The 8919-nt window shown below is 40.5% G+C and overlaps 1 long non-coding RNA gene across 1 annotated transcript in view; it reads right to left on the bottom strand.

Moving 5' to 3' along the window:
- Positions 1 to 5265: 5265 nt before the first annotated feature.
- LOC134993318 (uncharacterized) overlaps positions 5266 to 8919 on the bottom strand; it is a 48697-nt gene continuing 45043 nt past the window's right edge. The window contains exon 3 of the long non-coding RNA XR_010197213.1: positions 5266 to 6488. This is a non-coding gene — a long non-coding RNA (uncharacterized LOC134993318). The remainder of the gene's footprint in view (positions 6489 to 8919) is intronic.

Genomic DNA, 8919 nt, shown 5'->3' with positions numbered 1-8919 from the left:
GGGGAGCTGCAGGGAGGCAGGAGGCACACCATGGGACAGATATGCTGCAGGGAGGCAGGAGGCACAGCAGGGGACAGATATGCTGCAGGGAGGCAGGAGGCACAGCAGGGGACAGATATGCTGCAGGGAGGCAGGAGGCACAGCAGGGGACAGATATGCTGCAGAGAGGCAGGAGGCACAGCAGGGGACAGATATGCTGGAGGGAGGCAGGAGGCACAGCAGGAGACAGATATGCTGCAGGGAGGCAGGAGGCACAGCAGAGGACAGATATACTGCGGTGAGGCAGGAGGCACAGCAGGGGACAGATATGCTGCAGTGAGGCAGGAGGCTATGGCTGGGGAGACTGGTGGGTTAAGTTGGAGGGAGGCTTGAGGTCAATTTTTATGAGAGCTTGCATATTGTATTAATATACATTTCAAAATATATTTTGAAATTATTTTGCAGATGGATTTCAGCCTAAATTTTCTGAGGATAGTTCTGTTGATTTTAATGAGTAGGACAGGGACAGCAAATTCATCTCCTAATGCAGGGTGTAGATTCATTGATCGAAGGAGGAGGAGGAGATTGTTTAATCATAGGAAAAATTTGTTCCGAATCCCTAAATCCAAAGTACGAAAAAGGTACAGATTATCCAGTGATGCAATACAATACTTGAGCTATACAATAAAATCAAGGAAGACATCACACCACGCACTAAGAGAAGTAAGGCTATAAGCGGTCTCACTAAATTTTTGTCAACTTTACATTTTCTGGCTTCAGGCTTGTTTCAAAGTACAGCGTCATCAGTTGGCGGTGTGAGTCATTCTTCTTTTAGCCATTTTTTGAGAAGGTGGTAGATGCCATTGTTAAGCACACCTCAGATAACATTCATTTCCCAAAAACAACTTCTGAGTGGATAAACCTAAAAAGAGTTTGTTTTTTATATAGAAAAGTTCCCTAATGCTGTGGGGGCCATCGATTGTACCCACGTTTCATTTTCGCCCTCACACGAGTTAGATGAGGTGTGCAGGAACAGGAAAAACTTCCACTCTATGAACATTCAGACCATACGTGACCACAATTATACATTTTTAAGCGTCTTTGCAGCTTTTCATGGGAGTACACATGACGCCTACATTTTAAGACATTCAAATGTGTCCCACAAGTTTGAAAACGGTGATTATCCAGACAGATGGTTACTAGGTGAGTTTGTTCACATTTACAAAATATATATTTTCCATTGGTTGATAAGTTCTAGTAACCATCATCCTTTGGGTGGTGCAGAGATAGAGAAATTAGGGGAGCTGAGAGAGGGGGGAAGGGGATAAGAAATGTGAAATGGGAGGAAGGTAGTGAGGGGAGTGGGGGTTGCCGAGGTGCAAATTTTCTTGAGAGGCAGAAGGTACCCAGAGCTCACTCCACAAATACACTTGAATTTGGGGCACATTGGCCAATGTAATATCAAAGATCCAAACACACAAGTGCCATATGTAATACAGTAGTCACTCTAGCCTCATGACTAAATTAAGCCATAAATTTGCCTTAAACAAGAACTAGGTGAGGAGTAACACAAATAAAAGTGAAAGAGGTGATAATATAGGAGTAGAAGGAACGCTCTTATGTGGCTTATCCTGCCTTACTGTACGGGTAAGGGCACGATTCCATGGTGGTGGAGAATGTAAAACCAAGTTGATCGCAGGGTTTATTTGGGATGGATGCAAATGGTGTGCCCTTGTTAGAAAAATTTATATGACTTACCTGACACAGAGGAGAGGCGGCAAGCATCCTGCTGATTATAAATACTGCATTGAGTTGCTTTTGGGTGAATAATGTTTGGGGAGTTGTGATGCTAGGGGTCAGTATATCAACTTGGGGCTACTGATGAGATGAAGCCCAACTAGGGTCTGGAGACTCTTCTTTCACTTTCCCTTAACCCTCCCTATTATCCACATTTGAAAATATTCACAGCTAACTGGGTAAATCAGATCTGATTGTGTTTGTAGGCCAAATTCAAGGTTGACTGTAAGAGCAAAATCTTTCTCTAATGGACAAAACCATGTGCACTGCATGGAGGGCAGATATAACTTGTGCAGAGAGAGTTAGATTTGGGTGGGTTATATTTTTTCTGTGCAGGGTAAATACTGACTGCTTTATTTTTAAACTGCAATTTAGATTTCAGTTTGAACACACCCCACCCAGATCTAACTCTCTCTGCACATGTTACATCTGCCCACCCTGCAGTGAACATGGCTTTGCCCAACTGCTAACAAATTTACTGCTACGATCAGGTCTGAATTCGGACTTGTGTCAGGTGTTGCAATCCTAACCAGGCCCACCATCAGGGGGGTGCTGCGGGCACAGCCGTCCTGTGCCCGGCCTCTCTGACAGAGAGGAGAGGGCCCGGGCCGCTCATGCCGCTGCCCATCCGCCACCGTCCACCCGCCACCGCCCGTCCGCCGCCACTGCCTCTGTGTTTCCACTGCCCAGCGCAAGTAGGCTATTGAAAATGTCCCTCTTAAGATGGCCGCTACCACCAAGAAGACAGTTATTAAAGATACTAAAGGAGTCTCTAGTATCTTTAATAACTGTCTCCTCTGAGGCGGTGGCCATTTTGGGAGGGACATTTTCAATAGTTTTTCTAGAAGTAGGCTGCTGAACAGCCTGCTGTGGTGGCTGTTAGGTTCCTTGCTCAGAACAAGGGAGATGTTCATGAAGTGAGTCCAGAGCACCAGGACGTAATGCTGGGAAAGGGGAATGGAAAGGGAATAGCCCCTGGCGCCCTAACTCTGTTGTCTCACCCGTGCTGTCAGAAATGCCTTGCGAGACTATGGTTTCTTGAGCCCTTGGCAGCCGCGTTTGAAGGGCGGATTATGTCTGCCCAACTCCGATGCCCCCCGGTCTTAGTGAGAGACAAAGGGAAATCCGAGACAGGATGATAACAAGAGGCCCTCTAACTAAGCAAACAGGCCAGGGGCTACAAGCTAACTAAAAACCTAAAGTATGTGCGGAGAAACCGCCAAAGGAAAATAACAACAAGGGAAATGCTGATCACATGCCGACACAATACCTTTGTGTACCGGCGGTGACAGCATAAGCAGAACCCTCTGCAAAACACCAGGGACAGAAACAATAATGAAATACAGCGGCCTAGGCCAACGGACGCGGGAGAGCCGCTACTCACGGAACCGGTACGAATACTGGCAAACGGACAGGAACCCTCAATGATGCCGACACACACTCTCAGAACTGGAGGACAGGCAGAATCCCAAACGACAGACCGGTGGACACCAGGAAACCAGGAACTTGACCAGGGATAGGCAAAGCCACTGGACCTCAGGGCAGGAACGCCTCACAGCAGGACACGGGAACAGACACAGGAATCGGCACAGGGACTGACACAGGAATCAACACAGGAAGCAGCTAGTCAGACACTGCTATACAGGAGCTCAGGGACTGGCAGGAACCAGGTCAGACTTCAAGCAGACTGAAAACCAAGAAATATCACCAGCATCTGTGAATTGCAAACAGCCAGCATATAACAGAGAGGCCTAATTAATAATCCCATGCAGCTGCCCTGTTGCATGACTCTAAACTGACAAGATGCAATTAGCAGCCAGGTGAGGCTGAACACATGGGAACAAGCTGCAATTACACAGACTCACCAGCGGCAGCAGACAAGAGTATTCTAAAACAGAGCAACGGGAAATCCTGGCATGCAAGACAACTTTATAAACATAAAATAGGAATGAACCACTACCTGTGGTTCATAACAGTATCCCCTCCTTAAGGGTGAGCTCCGAGCACCCCATGACACCCACGGGGAACATAAAATACAGAACAAAAATGCAAAACAGGAATGAGCCACAGCCGTGGCTCATAACAGTGGCAGGGAAGGGAGGAGGATGAGCAGAACCCCTGACAAAGATTAGAACTCCATTACAGGTACTGGGGCATTACTGTGTGGGGCATTGAATAATATGATGATGGGGGCATAGGAATTAGTATTTTTAAATATACATTGATTTTTGTTTTGTTTATTTATATCTATCTGTCTATATATATCTAATTATCTATATATCTATATATATCTATATATATATATATCTATCTATATATATATATATATATATATATATATATATATAGTTATTTATTTACTTGGGGGGGGGGGCTGCCTATTTGGCCAGTCCCGGGCCCCATAATTTCTGGTGGCAGTCCTGATCCTAACCACACAGCTACTCTTTCTCTAATGCCTTAGCCCTATCAGTCCCTTGAATACTTACTGTAGTGTTAGCGGTTCATGGCATTTTATTCATTTCTTCAGCTGGCAGGCCTGCTGTAATTGTTGGTTTGCTATGCTAATGTTCCATGGTGTTTAATTCCTCTGTCCTCTGATACCCTCTTCATTTTGCACAATGCCTACAATGCCATCAAAATGTTTGGCTTAATTCCAAAATGAGTATCTAAATGGTAGAAAATGTCACTTATAGGTGTAGATGAAATTGTAAAAAATAAACCAATACAATTAAATCTTAAAAAAATAAAAAAATACAAAATAATAATAATAATAATAATAATAATAATAATAATAATAATAATAATAAGTTATTTGTATTTGTCTTCCTGTAGTCGTCCTGTGTCTTCTGGATATGGCTGCAGGCCCTGGCTATTGACTCCTATTACAAGACCCAGGCACAAGACCCAGGCATAGAAATGAGAAAAAATATAATAGATCTCATATTGCAACACATGGAATAATTGAGCGAGCTTTTGGCCTCTTAAAAAGTTGCTTCAGGAGTACTGTAGTTCCCATTCAGGTGGCACTTTACAATATTCTGCAGCGAAAGTGTGTAAGATCTTTACCGTATGCTGCATTCTTCACAACATGTGAATCACCAATAACACTGAATGGGAGCAAAAAGTTAAGCACACTGAGGTAAATGCCTCTGATCCCTATGATGAATCTCATGGTAGTACCTTACATGGTGCTGAAGTTCGTTCCCAATTGATTCAAAATTACTTTACTTGATGCAGACAAGAGACCTCTGCCTATATGACTGCATTCATAATTTTGTGGTTAAATACAGTAGTTCATATTAGAAAGTTTGGTTAACCATTTGCTTGCATGATTCAAACAAGGCCTTGTTCTCCAACTATCTTTTGCTGTTCAAATTTTCTTTTAATCCTATTATGGAGTTCAAAAATGTACAGTGAAATGTGTAAATGCTAACAACTTAAAATAAAATTCAAAAGTCTTCTAGTTATTTCAAATATGAGTTTTATTATTTGGGAATTTGAAAACATTTTTTATGCCAAAATAGCATTACAGAATAAACTATAAGCTAAATAACTCACTTCACAAACCCAAATTCCACATGTTGGAAAATTATTATTAACTGCAAACAATTTCAGTGGCCAGTTCTATCAAGCCTAGGAGAGTGTACAAATAACCCATCAGTTCTTAGTTGCAATGTCACGGCCTGCCATTTGACAATGTCAAAACAGAGCAAATTGGTTTGTTACGTTATCTCCAAGCAATTCCTCACACACAAAAGGCAGGAAAATTCTGTGCCTAGAACAACTGTAAAGTGTTCATTTTGAATAAAAGAAAAATGGTGTGAGTGACAGTGCAGTAGTGTGGATCTGCAGCAGGCCTGGCAGAATACTAGAGTTTTCCTAAATGAACTCCAAGATTTAACAGCGTAAAAAAATTGAGTGGTAACTCTTAACCTTTAAGCGCTGATGTCTGACACCTTTGAGCTAGGTGTAAATAACATTTCTAAATTAGGTGTAATAAAACTGTGGGGTGTGTACAAAAAAAAAAATTGTACACCTGCTATCAGACTTCTGTAAATAGCTATTTTTACACCCAAATTTCAGACAATATGACTTAATTTATCATTTCTTATAGAAAAATGACATTAAGACTTGATTTTATAGATGGACAGAAAGGAAAAATGAACCTACTAGTCAGTAGATCCTACATCTACCCTGCCCGGTATGCTCATTTTCCCTTCTCTTTCCATTCAAAAATTCAATTTTTATTTTATTATGTTGGATATTTCTTAATCATTTTTGTGTAAAATATATCTTTCTCCACAAGTCTGATAGCAGGTGTAATTATTTTTTTAACACCCAGCAGTTCTATTACAACCCCCCTTTGGAGTTTTTTTTTACACCTAGCTCTTAGGTGTCAGGCATCAGCGTTTGAAGATTGAGAGTCACTTTTCCTTTTTATTCAAATGTTAATCTTAGTTGCTGAAACATACTGTATGTGAAACAATACAGTGTAAAATCTAAAACAGTCACCTTACAGGTGTAAACTTCTGGGACTTTAATGAAAACATCTTTAAAACAAAAAAAAATGTCTTCACTTTAACAGTCGCTTTATGTTCCTAAAAGAATCTGAAGCCCAAACGTAGAGGTTTCTATTTGGATCACTGTTTTGATGTTATCTGACAAATGTAACTTCTCGAAATACAGATCTTGGCCTTAAAATGAACCGTCACCTGTTAAAAAAATAAAATAAAAAAGGTTTCCAGCAAGACAACAGATTTAGGGGGTAATTCTGAGTTGATCGCAGCTTCAAGTTTGTTAGCAATTGGGCAAAACCATGTGCACTGCAGGGGAGGCAGTTATAACATGTGCAGAGAGAGATAGATTAGGGTGTGGTGAGTTCAATCTGCAATCTAAATTGCAGTGTAAAATAAAGCAGCCAGTATTTACCCTGCACAGAAACAAAATAACCAACCCAAATCTAACTCTCTCTGCAAATGTTATATCTGCCCGCCCTGCAGTGCACATGGTTTTGCCCAACTGTTAAAAAAAATTCCTGCTGCGATCAACTTGGAATTACTCCCTTATTACCATGTTTTTAGGTTTAAAACTATGTTACAGGAAATCAAACTCCAATAAATTAACATAAACAGGTGGACCAAATAGTTAAAAAAAAAACTAAGGCAAAGCTAGTATGCTGTGTGAAATGCAATAAATACCTACCAATACCCTTTCTAATCCTAACAAGCAATGTTAAATTAGGCCTGTTAGGGGGATCCCATGAAAACTATCGCCTACTTGCTCTGTACCCACTAGGAACATGTTTGTTCGCAGGGATCATCTGCACGAGGCAAGTCTGGAACAGGTTAAGGATCCCTTATTCTAAATCCAAAATCCCTAATCTTTGGGTCCCCTACTGAGATAAAGACATATGTATTATATACATTATCTATAAATAAATAAATATATATATATATATAAAATCCCAAATAAGAACCCGCACTCAGATGCTGACAAACTGATTAATTGGAGGGTGCCCTCAGCAAGTGAATTAATGCAAAGAGAGATGAGAGGACTGCGGCACTCCAAATACAAAAAATGTATATTGATTCAAGAAATCATCACAGCATCAGATAAAGCTTTATCTGATGCTGTGATGATTTCTTGAATCAATATACATTTTTTGTATTTGGAGTGCCGCAGTCCTCTCGTCTCTCTTATATATATATATATATATATATATATATATATATATATATATATAAATAATATATACAGTATATATATTTATGTTGTTATGTCAGTATGGGGCCCACAAAATTGGGATTTTGAATTTTGGTTAAGGGATACTCAACCTGTATTCAAAATCTTGGCACACAAAATAATCCTTAAGATATATATATATATATATATATATATATATATATATATATATCCACTTACGTGATCAAGGCGGCAGTGTAGCCTAAATCGGATTACGTGATCAAGGCGGCAGTGTAGCCTAAATCGGATGTTAATCAACTTACCACTCCTCTTAGAATAGGGTGTATGAAATCCTTTAACCCTCCCCATTAGCAGCCACAGTGTAGTTTTCTATTATCTATGGGGAATTGTTTTTAAACTGCACTTGACTGGCTCTATGTTTGAGAGTTAGTAGTGCACACTCGTGTTGGATGGATGTTATTATTTTATACGTTCTAGTTTTGGTGACTTATGTATGCTAATCCCTTGGTCTATTATTGTAATTACATGCCTTGGAGAAGATGAATTGATTTTCACTCCCTTAAGGCTGCTGCGGGGACTGTTTCCTGTTTGCGTTCCATAGCATCAGTTAGTGCTTCCGCCCGGGTGACCCGTGCGTCTCACGGGCCGGAAGTGGCTGCTGTTACTTAGCAACGTGCGACCAGGGGCTTTGGTGTTTCCTCCTTGCCAGGCTGACGTAAGTGGCTGATGGACAGGAGGGGCCGTGTCCACGAGCCCGCTGGGGCCGCACGGCGGGATCGCATTGTCGTTTTGAGTAAGTTTTATTGCCAACATGAGTGTGCCCTACTTGATTCTTCTCTATGCTTATTAGTATAGATTGTGGTGTAGGATATGTTTTATTGCATGTTAAGTCGCACTGATATGAGGTCATAAAGGGGCATTTTTGGCACCAATTACAATTGTGAATGGGTGTATATATAGAGCCAGTCAGGCATGGCTTATTTCACTGCTGGATGCCTGGGATGATTTGCTGTTTGGTTTTACCATCTGCTATGTAGCTGCTTTATATAGCCTCCTGAGGAAGGCCCGGTGAGGGCCGAAAGTGCTTGAGGATTCTATTCAAGTGGATTATGTAACGTATATCATAATAAAGGAGAACTGTCTTTGCATATTTGGAAAATCTGGAGAGTGCCTCTATTAACTTTCTATAATTACAATGTTTTGACATTGGAGTGGACACCCCAGTCGTTGATTTTTGAGGATGTGAGTGCGACCATTTCTGTGTGTATATATATATATATATATATATATATATATTATTGTTAAATTGCAACCTGTAATTAATTATTTTTTTTAAATCTGAATTTTATGTGATGGATCTGCACAAAATAGTCTAAATTGGTGACGTGAAATGAGAAAAATTTATATTAAAAATATTTTTTATTTATAAAAATTTGAAAA

This window comes from Pseudophryne corroboree, chromosome 1 (assembly GCF_028390025.1).
Source record: "Pseudophryne corroboree isolate aPseCor3 chromosome 1, aPseCor3.hap2, whole genome shotgun sequence".
Classification (NCBI taxonomy): domain Eukaryota; kingdom Metazoa; phylum Chordata; class Amphibia; order Anura; family Myobatrachidae; genus Pseudophryne; species Pseudophryne corroboree.
The sequence above is the reverse complement of the archived record's forward strand: the minus strand, read 5'-3'. Positions and strand labels throughout refer to the sequence as shown.